Source organism: Eptatretus burgeri, chromosome 13 (assembly GCF_056783735.1).
Source record: "Eptatretus burgeri isolate ZD-2024b chromosome 13, Ebu_testis_v1, whole genome shotgun sequence".
Lineage (NCBI taxonomy): Eukaryota > Metazoa > Chordata > Myxini > Myxiniformes > Myxinidae > Eptatretus > Eptatretus burgeri.
In genome coordinates this window covers 16,878,562-16,892,744 of record NC_140973.1, presented here as the reverse complement: position 1 = coordinate 16,892,744, position 14,183 = coordinate 16,878,562, and the positions used below count along the sequence as shown (strand labels likewise).

Here is a 14,183-nt window from a genome sequence, read left to right as displayed (position 1 = left end):
TACAGTACAGTCTTCCTGTCCCGACATTCTAACCTCCATGGCCGCTCCTTTAGGGAGCGGTGCTTCGAGGATTCATAATTAACTTTATCAAACAATGACCAAAAAAATGACAAGTCACATGACCCAAAATACAATACAGTATAATTACCTTCGCCACCGAAGGTGGGCGGAGGTTATGTTTTCACCCTTGTCTGTCTGTTTTTTTGTCTGTCTGTGAATAGGATATCTCAAAAAGTTGTACGAAATTTGGTGGAGAGGCTGGGTGTGTGACGAGAAGGAATCAATTTGATTTATCTGAGCAATTTCCTCGACATTTTGGTTATTTCATTTTTGGCTTTTGGTCAATTTTGCCCTCCTGTTATGCAATTTTGGGTTAGCATAAATACCTTTCCAAGATGCTTCCAGTTTGTCTTCCTCTGAAAGGCATGGAGGGGGAAGGGGTGGGGTAGGAAGAGTATTTCCATTTTATCACCCCACCCCCTCTCTCTCCTACCTGGTTCTCAGTATAATTATTTGGGGTTTGTTTTCAAACATGTGGTTTTGTTTTTCTCTTTTGTTTGCTTTGGTATTTTATTGTTTTAGTTATCATTTCTATTTGACATTTGTCAATGATAGTGCCAATTGACTCCAGTTCTTTCTGTAATTTGATCTTTTTTATTATTTTTGAATTCTCTTTCTTCATTTGCATCTTCATTTTCCCTTTTTGAAGTTTTGTCCTTGCCCTCGTTCCTTTATTCAATGTTCTTTTATCCTTTTGAATCTCTGTTTCCATGGTGGTGTTTTCATTTCTATTCGGATCAAGACCAAGACCCTTTTCTCATGGCCGTTTATATTACTTTCAATCGGATGGATGTAGTAGTGTGCGATAGCAAAGCTTAGACTGATGGTTTCACTAAGAAAGGATGTTTTCGGTGTCAGTTTTACAAATTCCTTGTTCCATACTTGTTGTTTTGTATTCCATAGAATTGTCATCTTTTACTAATTGACATCTCTTTTACTTTTTTGTAGCCAAAGTCGATGTCTGTGCAAAACCTACAATGCAGAACAGAACATAAGAGAGAGAACATTGTAAAATGGAGAAACGCACCAACAGCAGAGGGACACAACCGAGGAAGAATGGGCGAGGGAGAGAATGAGAGCAGAGGAGAGGGGCCAATGGGGAAGTGGGGGTAAACAAGCTAGACAAGGAAGCTGCATACTTCCTTTATTTTGTTGGCCAGACCTTCTAGTCTGTGCTACTCCACATTCCCTTCCTCGTCCTCCTCCTTACCAGTTTGACATACCTTTTGTCCATTGTCATCTCCTTTCTCATTGCCATCCACTGCCGTTGCCTCTGTCATCATTCTTTGTGCTTGAGGTAGGTGGTAGCATACTCCATTGTGGTACTTGACCTGAAACGGTTATAAATTAGAGAGTTCCTAGAATACCTTACCCCATGCATTCTTGAGAAAAAGGACATTGGAAGGGTCTTTTAAAGTTTTGCTTTGTGTTTCCAAGGCCGATCTATATTTCCTATGAGCTGCAATTTTGTCTGAATGTTGATATTCCCCATTGCTGAGAGCGCGAGTGGAAATTTTGATTGGTTAAGAGAGCGTAAAATGGCGTAATATTTTGTCCACGTACTGTTAAGCTGGAGGTTTTTGGAAGTGCCAACTAAGGTGGTTTCTGTTGTACAGTGTTGAAGTGTATAATTCAATTGATATAAAATAAGTTTTAAAGGTAGAAGAATAATAAGTAGAAAAAAAAAACAAAACTTTTTTCAGACGTTTACTGCCATTGAGGCACCCTCTTTTTTCACCACCTTATTTAACATGTTACGTTAGTCATTAGTGCCTGTTGTATTTGTCCTTTATAACATCCCTAAAAACAGTAAGTTTCCTGTTTGGAATGATTTTCAATTTTGATGGACTTCCAGAAGGGCAGGCAGACTGAAAACGATTACCTTGCTCCTCTCTGCGCATGCACAATCAGGATGAGATTCCATACAATTTGCCAAATTCAGAACCGAGGTACTGCTAAACTAAGATTCATGTTCAAAATATAACATTCAATTGAAATGAAGTCGTTCCTCGATCATAAACTGACGTCTGGAAGCTGCAGACATACAGACAGACTGATAAAGTCATTTTCTTTTCAATACCTCCGCCAACAAAGGTGGATGGAGGTTACGTTTTCACCCCGTCTGTCTGTTTGTTACTTGGCGAAATAAATTTTGCCAGGTACAGTATGTTGAGCAGTTCGGTTAGTTTGTTTGTTTGTCTGTCCGTTTGCCAACAGCCCAAACTGCTCAGCCAATCATTATGAAACTTTCGGACATTGTAGGCACTGTCCTTGCGATAACGTTTCGTCAAAATCAGTCGAAAGGTCAACACAGGCTAAAGGTCAACAACTTAGGTGGAATTTCTGAAATCGTCAATTTTCATCCAATTGGCTTGATATTTGAAAAACGACTTGCTATTAGGTCACTAAATTTAACCACCAATTATTTTTGAGGTCAATATTGTCCAAAAGGTCAAACATTGGCCAAAAATCAACAATATAAGTGCAATTTCTAAAATACTCAATTTTCATCCCATTGACTTGAAATTTGAACAAGATTTGCATATCAGGTCACTGAATTCAACCACAAATTACTTTTGAAGTCGACGTATGCCAAAAGGTCAACATTGGCCAAATGTCAACAACTTAGGTGAGATTTCTAAAATCGTCAGTTTTCATCCAATTGAGTTGAACTTTGAATAGGATTTGCATATTTGGTCACGGAATTCAACAACCTATTCTTTTTAAGCCAAAATTTGTTTTTGGGATTTTGCAAGTATTGTGCTCTGGATGACATCTTGATTTGTTTGTTTGTTTGTTTGTCTGTATGCAGGATATCTCAAAAAGCTGTGGACAGATCCGGACGGAGGTATGCGCTCTACCGAGTTCCCTTTTAGTTTGGTGTGTTTCGCCAAGTGTCGCTCTTTGAGTGATTTCTAGTCTGTCTGTCTGTCTGTCTGTGAACAGAATATCTTAAAAAGTTGTGGACGGATTCGGACGAAACCTGGTGGACAGGTGGGTATGTGACAAGGAAGAATTGTTCGCTTTTGGTGAAGATGCGAATTAGGATCCGGATACGAGTTTTTTTTTAACTTTTGCCACCGAAGGTGGACGGAAGTTATGTTTTCACCCCGTCAATCTGTTTGTCTCTCTGTGACCAGAATATCTCAAAAAAGTTGAGGACAGATTCAGACAATATTTGGTGGAGAGGTTGGGTGTATGACAAGAAGGAAATGATAAGATTTTATTGAAGATCTGGACACTATAATTTTTATGTGATTCTTCACCATTGAGAGATAGGGCCAAAAACGATAAAAACATAATATCTCAAAAGATCATGGACCACTTGTGCCAAAACTTGGTGGATGGGTTGGGTAGGTGACAAAAACAAACCAATTAGATTTTAAATTAGGTTTGGATCCAGATCCGGCCTATCAGTGGGATACAGAACTTAACATGTTCAGCCTGGCGGAGGTACGTGCTCTACCAAGTGACGTTCTGGTTTCTTACTGTTCTTATGACAGAATTTCATGAAATACTGTTGTGGGGCCGGGTATCGGTGGCGAGCACGACCGCTAGGGGGAGCAGTAGAGTGGGCTCCACCGAACACCCGGAATTTAGGTCGTACCTTTCAGATAAATCCAAAAGGTCACGGGTCCCTTATCGGACCGAAGATCGCCAATAGGTCGACCACGTGGGGTAGGGTCAATTTCCAATTTCAATATACCTAAATACCCACGTCGTCAAACTACCGGGGAAATTCACCCTCGGCAGGATCTGCGCGATCCGGGCCGTTACCGAGCCGGATCCGAGTCGTACCCCGAGCGGAGAGTACCAGAACCCTGCCAGCCAATTGCACGATTACGGCAACAATGAGGCCTCCTAATTCCCGTTCGCAGCGTGAGAAACCAATGATAGAAATGGCAAAGGATGAGCTGGCACATTTAACCAGAGTTGGTGTCAAAGCCACCCAATGCTCGCCTGTTTATACATTTATCGTTTTTAAAAGACTCGTCTAATAATTAATATTTTTTTATAAAGCATTGCAGTGAAGTCTGATCCAAATAATTTTAAAGCAATATATGTATTTGTATGTTGTATTCAGTAACAAGAGCGCAAGTGAGCACAATATATGCCCGAACAAGAAGGTATATACAGAATTGTGCTACTACGTGGAAAACAGCATCCTGGTTGCCATGGCAACCACTTTAGATGACGAACGTATGTCGCGACACACCGTTTCCACAGTCTGTACCTATGTACCAAATATGAAACGTGAAAGTTGAAAACTTTGGGAGTTGGAGTGCGGACAGGAACGGATGGACGGACGGACAGACAAACAGACAGCCGGACGGACGGTCGACAGGTATCACATTATACGCCCCGATATATATCGGGCGTATCAAAAAAGTGTGGTAGATAAAAACATTAGAAAGGAAAAAATAACTTGCACCAAAAACTTTAACATTTTCACGCTGACGCTGACGCTCACGCCGGGGGTATCGCTATAGCTCTCTGTTCGTCGAACAAGCGAGCTAACAAAAGGGATATTCATTTATAACAATAATCGGGGAGGGGAACACAGAGCAGAGTTATCACGAATAAGGAAGGGTGGCAAATATACAAGCAATTCCTTAAACAATTCTACTTAGAGACACACACACACACACGCACACACAAATACCCAGAAAGAGATGGATCTCGAGGTCTTCATTGCCCCTTCAGCTTGGAGGGAAGACGAGCTGAAGGAAGAAAACGTGCTGGCTACCTGCCGCGTTCGCGCGGCTCGACGTCCGCACCTTCCCGGAGCACCAGTCACCAAAGAACGGACCAGGGCAGCCGAACCCAGAGGAGGCGAGACGAGGTGATCTCCCGTGATGAGATGGTCGACCGCTTCGAGTAATGCCCCAGACGAGACGCCTCGGATGCGCGGGATGCAGTCAGCCACAGACCCAGATAGAAGCACGCTCGAGCAGACGTGACGCAATCATTACTTAATCCTTTTTGTCGCTTTCTCGGGGCGGGTCCGCTCTCATGTCGCCTGCTCTCATTGGGTGGACGGCGTGTCGCGGCTCCGCCTTCTTGCAAAGGACCGCCCCGGCTCTGGTCCGCGCGTCGCCCATTGGGCGGAAAATGACGCATACCCTTATTTGGTGCGCAGCCAGAGCGAAACGCTTCGTGACCATATTTGGTGCGAAATCCACACCGCCTGGGGCATGGAATTCCGCACATGCCCGCATGCCGGCAAGCGCGCGAAGAGCGCGGACAATGCCACGAGCAGAATGATGTTGTGGTCTTTGTTATTGGTGATGTAAAAATCCTAAATATAAAATAATTCACAGCGCACGTACAATTAAACATAAGACGGGACCCTACCTAGAAACACATACTTACCGATATAACTGATCTATAAGGAGTCTGGCTGTTGTGTGCTCATGGCTGCCAGATTCGTAACAATACCACATTGTCAGTGGAAAGCCTTTTTTTCCCCCTTTGAATTACCAGCAAAAATGCAAATGGCGTCTTCTGGCATTGAGCCGGCAAGCTGGGAGCAAGAAGTCGCATTTATTTCCACATCTGATGCAATTTAAATATGGCGGCAAGGTAGCCTGGTGTTGGCTTAGCCGTTAATGTGGCTGGCTTGGGACCTTAGAATCCTGAGTTCAAGCCACTGTCTGCGTTGAATTAACACGTGGGGTTGACTCAGCCTGTCACCCTTCCAAGGTTGGCGAAATGAATACCAGTGTACTTGGGTAATAACTATTCGTGATAACCGGCATCTGAGTGGCGACCCGTTCAGGCCTGTACTCCTTACGAATGAAGCTGCCTCGGCAGCCCTCTGCTCCTTTATGGCATGAAAGGAATGGTATTATTATATTATATTAATGGTGGCGAGGTGCTCCATTTGAAACTGTTTGTTCGACATACACTACCAGTCAAAAGTTTTAGAACACCCCCATTTTTTCAGTTTTTACTGAAATTTAAGCAGTTCAAGTCCAGTGAATAATCTGAAATCGTACAAAGCTAAGCAGTAAACTGCCAGAGGTTAAAAAAAAACAAAAGTTTTGGTTACCAAAAACTGAAAAATAATGGAAATTTCAGAGTTGTTAAAAAAGGCCCTTTGCAGGGAACAAGTAATGGGTTAGCAACTGCAGCTGTTCTGCAGTAATGGAAGTAAATTAAGCCTTGAACGTTGATGCAAACAATTCCTACAGGTGTCCCAACTTTTTTTGATTAGTTACAAACCCTCTGTCTGTATGAAAGCAATGTTGGAACAGACTGTGTTGCTGCACCCTCTGAAGCGTTATTTGGACAATATTGCACTGCAGGGATAGTATAATGCCATCATAAGGGTGAGAAAAAGACAATTAACAAAGGAAGACAGACCATGATAACCCTTAAAAGTGGAGGTCTTTCCTTTTAAGAAATTGCAAAGATGCCAAGGTGTCAGTGAGTACAGTTTCCTGCACCATCAAAAGGCACTTGGAAACTGGAGGAAACTGACAGGAAGAGGTCTGGCAGACTGAAAGCCACAACACAATCAGAAGATAAGTTTCTGAGAGTCAACAGCTTGCGTGACCGGCGCCTCACAGGACAGCAGCTTCAAGCACAGCTTAACACTGGTCGAAGTAAGGAAGTCTCAGTTTCAACTGCGAAGAGAAGACTTCGAGCTGCGGCTTTGACAGGTCGAGTGGCAGTAAGAAAGCCATTGCTAAGATGGCAGAATAATAAAAAGAGGCTTGCCTGGGCCATGAAGCACTGCTAGTGGAATACTGAAAACTGAAAGAAGGTCTTATGGACCGATGAATCAAAACTTGAAATCTTCGGTTCATCACGCAGGGTTTTTGTACGCTGTCGAGTAGGCGAAAGGACGAAAGGACGCCGTCGAGTTCCCGCTCCCGTTTCTTTTCTAACTTCGTTTTTTCCCGTTTTTCCTTTTCCAGCTTTGTTTTCGATTCTTCTTCCAAGCTCTTCCTATCCTGGGAGTTGCTAATTTGCTCCTCCTCTATTCTTTTGTTCAGTTTGCTCTTCTCTTGTTCCAACTTATGGGTACTCCCCTCTACTTTCCTCATTTCTTCCTGTAGTTCCTTGAACTGTCTCGACTTTTCCAACAATTCTTCCTTCCTTTGCTCCAGATATTTCTCTCCTCTTTTTATCTTCTGTTCTAGGCTTTCTCTTATCTGATTGCGTGTTCTTACCTCTTCCTTCAGATGTTTCAATTCCAAATCGTGTTTCCATCTGGACTCTGTCCCGTCCCGCAATGCGCCCTCAACCCACAATCCAGTCACCGAATTCGTTCCTGTGCATCGGCCAATTGTTGTGACTCCCTGTGCACATGATTTTCCTGAACCTCGTCTGCCTGCCGTAGTGCCTCGTCCAATTTAATTTGCAATTCCTCTATATAATTTCCATCACCGCTCCTCTGCTCCAGGGTATCCTCCAATCGTGCATGTAGCTCGTCAATGTACGCATCGTCGTCCTGCTTCGCCTGCCATGACCATGTGGTTTGAACCGGTGGGCGGGAGCATTTCCTTCGTGCCGTGCAGCTCGTTGTGCTATTAGCCCACTCCCGCTTCGTGTCGCGCCGAGATGGAGCCGCGCCGCCATTTTGCGACTCCATTTTCATTATAATTTCCAAGTTTTACACCCAATCCGCTCAAAATAAAATCAATTTTTTTTCCTCTCTTCGCACCTCTCGTACCCAATATTCGGGGTGCGAAATGCACCACAGGCCCAAATATCCCACTCCTGACACCAGTGTCGAGGATTCAGTGGTGGCGGGATTTGCACCCGACTCTTGATAGCCAAACGTTACAGATTCGGCGCCACCCTCACCACTGCCGTCTCTGGGGTTTATAACGCCGGCTGGCTCGGCACAGGCCTCGGGTCACGCATCTTCAATCGCGATACCAACTTACCCCTGGACCTTACCAGTTGGGGAAATACAACCCCGGTTACAGACTGGTTTTGTCAGATGCTGAGCATTTTCTGCCAGTCTGTAACCATTTTGGTTTTATATGCCAATCGAACGGATCGTTCCTCGACGCGACACAAATTAATCCATAGCGGCAACTTCATACGAACCAACCAGATTTATTGGGGAACATCGGGGAATATGACACAAGCAAACCATTCACGACAATGTTTTTATGAACAATCTTTAACCCGTTCTTAACTAGGGAACTATGGACAACAGGTTTCGAGGGGGGGGGGGTCCCGACTGAGATATGCCTTAAACAACGTGCACACAAAGACAGACAGACAGACAGCATGCATGCAAGACAGAGTACTTGGTGATGTTTCCTGGATGAGAGGACAGTGTCAAAAGCACGAATGTCGCTCGCAACAAGCGGATATCCACGGATTTGAGCCCCCAGCTCGAACGCGCCGCGTGGCAAGATGGCGGCGCCGTACTCTTTCTTTTCCGCACCACACGCGGTCTCCGTGCGCTTCCACCCCGTGCAAGGCCGACGGCACAAGAGCGCCAGATCAACGATGGGCCTCAGCCGATCTCTCCCAAGGTGCAGCACACAAATCCAGGCCTGGACTGTTCACCACACAAGGCCCAAATCGAGGTGCCAGGCTCCGACAAGCGGATTGGCAAACGTGTTGAACCGTGAGGTGAGCAAGGACCGTCAGAGGCTCCATCGTTTCCTCTCTTGCCTTCCCGCCTCGAAGCCCGACTTCTCAACTCGTCCTCTCAGTTTCGTTCTCCGCAGAATCACCTTTTCTTTCCTTTTCCACGCTCGCCTCTCAAAGCCGGCTGCCATTTTCCTCACTGTAGAATCACCTCCTCATAAGAGTCGATCGCCGACTCGACGTGCAGGCCGCCTCTCCCACTGCCCCAAAAGGCAGACTCGGCGCGCTCAGGTTCAGCGTCTCTCCCGGCAGATTCCACACTGTCTCTCCTTCGTTCGCTCGCTTCGAACCACGAGCACGCCTCGAGAGCAACTGTTTCCACGCACGCAACTCTTTTTCTCTCACAGTTTCTCTTTCGCTCGCTCCTTCGGAACACGAGCACGCCTCTCTCAGCGAAGCCGACAAGCTCTACCTCCCTCTCCAGGTCACTCCCCCTCAGCCGACTGGGCGGGGCCTATCGTCCGGAGAGGGGAGGAAGAAGAGGGAGCCCTCGTTCCACCACCACCACACAAACAATAAAACAGCCTCTTATACCTACCGACACACATGTAAAGTCCATTTTACCAAACAACCAAGCTAAACATGCATTTAATGGGGGATCTGAGCTAATCCTATATTTAGCAGCATACGAAGGGCCATTTCTGTAACAATATATATATATATGTATTTAAATATATATATATATATATTTAAATATATATATATATATATATGTATTTAAATATATATATATATATATATATATATATATATGTATTTAAATATATATATATATATATATATATAATGTATTTAAATATATATATATATATATATATATATATATATATATTTAAATATATATATTTTTTTATTTATATATATGTATTTATATATGTATTTATATATATATATATATATATATATATATATATATATATATATGTATTTATTCTTCTTCTTCTTCTTCTTCTTCTTCTTTCGGCTGCTCCCGTTAGGGGTCGCCACAGCGGATCAGCCGTATGATCCGCATGGTGATTTGGCACATGTTTTACGCCGGATGCCCTTCCTGACGCAACCCTGGTCGCCTCTTACGACACAGGGATGAGGTACACCTATTTTAACCGGGGTATACACCGGCCCAGTATACTGGTACTCATTTCGCCGACCTCGGAAGGATGACAGGCTGAGTCAACCCCCTATATATATATATATATATATATATATATATATATATATATATATATATATATATATATGTATTTATATATATATATATATATATATATGTATTTATATATATATATATATATATATATGTATTTATATATATATATATGTATTTATATATATATATATATGTATTTATATATATATATATGTATTTATATATATATATATGTATTTATATATATATATATATATATATATATATATGTTGTTGTTCATCTTTCGGCTGCTCCCGTTAGGGGTCGCCACAGCGGATCATCCGTTTTGATCAGCATACTGATTTGGCACAGGTTTTACGCCGGATGCCCTTCCTGACGCAACCCTGGTCGCCTCTTACGACACAGGGATCAGGATTTGGGTTTCGCCATGATTCCGGGCTGCTCTACACCCTGCCCAGTGCAGAGCCCCCGTCCTCAAGCGATCCTCCAACCCAAGCCTCCGAGTAGCCGGATTACAGGCGCACGCCACTACGCCCGGTTATACATATATATATATATATATATATATATATATATATATATATATATATATATATATATATATATATATATATATATATATATATATATATATATATATATATATATATATATATATATATATATATATATATATATAAATATATATATATACACACAGTGGGGAAAACAAGTATTTGATACACTGCCAATTTTGCAGGTTTTCCCACTTATAAAGCACGTAGAGGTCTGTAATTTTTATCATCGGTACACTTCAACTGTGAAAGACGGAATCGAAAACAAAAATCCTGAAAATCACATTGTATGATTTTAAAATAATTAATTTGCATTTTATTGCATGAAATAAGTATTTGATCACCAACCAACCTGTAAGAATTCCGGCTCTCACACACCTGTTAGTTTTGTCTTTAAGAAGCCCTCCCATTCTCCACTCATTACCTGTATTAACTGCACCTGTTTGAACTCGTTATCTGCATAAAAGACAGCTGTCCACACTCCATCAATCAGACTCCAACCTCTCCACAATGGGCAAGACCAGAGAGCTGTCTTAGGACATCAGGACAAAATTGTAGACTTGCACAAGGCTGGGATGGGCTACAGGAAAATAGCCAAGCAGCTTGGTGAGAAGGCAACAACTGTTGGCGCAATTATTAGAAAATGGAAGAAGTTCAAGATAACAGTCAATCTCCCTTGGTCTGGGGCTCCATGCAAGATCTCACCTCGTGGAGCCTCAATGATCATGAGAAAGGTGAGGGATCAGCCTAGAACGCCACGGCAGGATCTGGTCAATGACCTGAAGAGAGCTGAGACCACAGTATCAAAGAAAACCATAAGTAAGGATTAAAATCCTGCAGCGCACGCAAGGTCCCTCTGCTCAAGCCAGCGCATGTCCAGGCCCGTCTGAAGTTTGCCAATGACCATCTGGATGATCCAGAGGAGGAATGAGAGGAGGTCATGTGGTCTGATGACACCAAAATAGAGCTTTTTGGTTTAAACTCCACTCGCCGTGTTTGGAGGAAGAAGAAGGATGAGTACAACCCCAAGAACACCATCCCAACCGTGAAGCATGGAGGTGGAAACATCATTCTTTGGGGATGCTTTTCTGCAAAGGGGACAGGACGACTGCACCGGATTGAGGGGAGGATGGATGGGGCCATGTATCGCGAGATCTCGGCCAACAACCTCCTTCCCTCAACAAGAGCATTGAAGATGGGGCGTGGCTGGGTCTTCCAGCATGACAACGACCCAAAACACACAGCCAGTGCAACTAAAGAGTGGCTCCGTAAGAAGCATATCAAGGTCCTGGAGTGGCCGAGCCAGTCTCCAGACCTAAACCCAATAGAAAATCCTTGGAGGGAGCTGAAAGTCTGTGTTGCCCAGCAACAGCCCCGAAACCTGAAGGATCTGGAGAAGATCTGTATGGAGGAGTGGGCCAAAATCACTGCTGCAGTCTGTGCAAACCTGGTTAAGAACTACAGGAAACGTCTGATCTCTGTAATTGCAAACAAAGCTTTCTGTACCAAATATTAAGTTCTGTTTTTCTGATGTATCAAATACTTATTTCTGCAATAAAATGGAAATTAATTATTTAAAAATCATACAATGTGATTTTCAGGATTTTTGTTTTCGATTCCGTCTTTCACAGTTGAAGTGTACCTATGATAAAAATTACAGACCTCTACGTGCTTTGTAAGTGGGAAAACCTGCAAAATCGGCAGTGTATCAAATACTTGTTCTCCCCACTGTATATGTGTGTTTATATTTATATTGAATGAGTATATTAGAGGGACAGCACTGGTAGGACGGTTTGGAGACAAAGTGAGAGAGGCGAGATTGAGATGGTTTGGACATGTGCACAGGAGGGAAGCGGAGTATATCGGGAGAGGATGTTGAAGATTGAGCTGCCAGGCAGGAGGAGAAGAGGAAGGCCAAAGAAGAGGTTTATGGATACGGTGAGGGCGGACATGCGGGTGGTTGGAGTGTCAATGGAAGATGTGGAGGATAGAGCGAAATGGAGACGGTTGATCTGCTGTGGCGACCCCTAACGGGAGCGAGCCGAAAGAGGAAGAAGATATATATATATATATATATATATATATATATATATATATATATATATATATATGTATATGTAAATGTATATATTTGTATATGTGTATATGTAAATGTATATATTTGTATATGTATATGTATATATATATATATATATATATATATATATATATATATATATATGTATATGTGTTGTTACGGCTGTGGAAATTCGCATTACACCATAAAGGGCCCTCAGGTGAGATATCTTCATAGGTACATGTGTAGTTCGCCCAAACCCATTGTATAGAGGGAATTTATGTAATTCATCCGGGCTGCGACGCTTTGAGTTAGCCATTTTTTCTTTTCTGTCGTTATTTTGAACCAACCACGTCTCAACCGCCATCACAGAACAACCACCTTAACCACCACGCCAGCCATCGTCACCAACTACAACCACGCTCCAACCCACAGACAACAACCACAACGCCAACCCTCCACCACCTTCGCTTTTACCTTCACGAATTCATCCCACATCATCGCTTCTACAGCCTTTCCCCCGCGCTGAGATAGTGCAAAAGGGGGCCCCGTTCCCACGCCACCACAAACGTCGTGCCAACGAAACCCGCCAAGGGGCACAGAGTCGGGGCACAGCAGCGCGGCCACATTTGCGGCTTGCCCGCCAACGCGTCACGAGGACGCGGGTAAGACCTCCCCAGTCTCACGGACTTGGCCGCTCCTCCAGGTCACGCCCACATTTGGCCTACGGGCCTGTCTGCCTCCTTGTCTGTGAGGGTGGCTTGTTTCCTTTGCTTTTGTGTAAATGTGTGTTGGCGCCGTCTTTCAAGTAGAACTGTGTAAGTGTTGCCGTGTGTGCGCGGTCGGTTTTAACTGCTTTTCTTCTTGCATTTGCTTTTTGTGTATGGCTGTATATATGTGCTTTCCGTGTGTGTCGCGGAATAAAGTGCTTGCATGTTGAACTGTGCCCGTTTCGCTTCGTCTTTTCTTTATTGACCCTCCATCTTGCTTCACGTAAGGGGTTTGTAGTGGGTGCAACATCCCGGTAATTAATCTGAACCGTCCAGCTCGGTTATCCCGATAGTACGTGTCCGGAGTCGACCTGCGGCGAGGTACAATCGCCCGGTTTACCATCCGCGTGGGTACTTAGGTAGGTCGAGTTTGGCGCACAACCCTATCCTACGCGGGTGGCCGATTGGCACGATTGTGGTGAGGTCGTAAGGCCCACCCGTGACTAGCTCCCGGCGTTGGTCCGAGAGGGTCACGACAGAATTGTCCGTCCGGTGGGCGACGTGCCGCGATTCGAGTTACGTGGCCGTCCGTATGCCGGCGGGCGCGAATTCGCAACAGTATATATGTATTTATATATGTATATATATATACTGTTCCGGATCTGGAAACCATGAGCACTCAACATTCAGGTCCCAAAAGTCAGTTATTCCGGTAAGTACGTGTGAGACAGGTCCCTTCCTTCTGTCTAGTGGGAGAGTCGAATATGTGCCTTGTGATGAGTTTTTATAGTTCGGTTATTACATCTCACCACCTGCCCATCACGCAATAGTGGCTTCACCACCACCCACCTTCCTCAAACACGCGTGAAGGGGAGGAGCGGCTTTCTCCGGGAATGACTGAAATCCTGCCCAGGAAGGCTGTGCCCGTAGGATCCTGGCCAATTCGAGGCGAACAGCAAGGTGTGCTGACCAAGGCCCTCCCCACTGAGGGAGGTCCATAAATTCCAGAGGACTCTCTGATGTGTTGTTGATGGGT

The 14,183-nt window shown here is 44.0% G+C and overlaps 1 long non-coding RNA gene across 1 annotated transcript; it reads left to right on the top strand.

The window, feature by feature from the left end:
* The first annotated feature begins 1,259 nt into the window (after positions 1 to 1,259).
* LOC147013942 (uncharacterized) lies at positions 1,260 to 12,428 on the top strand. Its single transcript, XR_015050575.1, has 3 exons — positions 1,260 to 1,357; positions 2,873 to 2,908; positions 12,227 to 12,428. It is a non-coding gene; the product is annotated as an uncharacterized LOC147013942 (long non-coding RNA).
* The last annotated feature ends 1,755 nt before the right edge of the window (positions 12,429 to 14,183 follow it).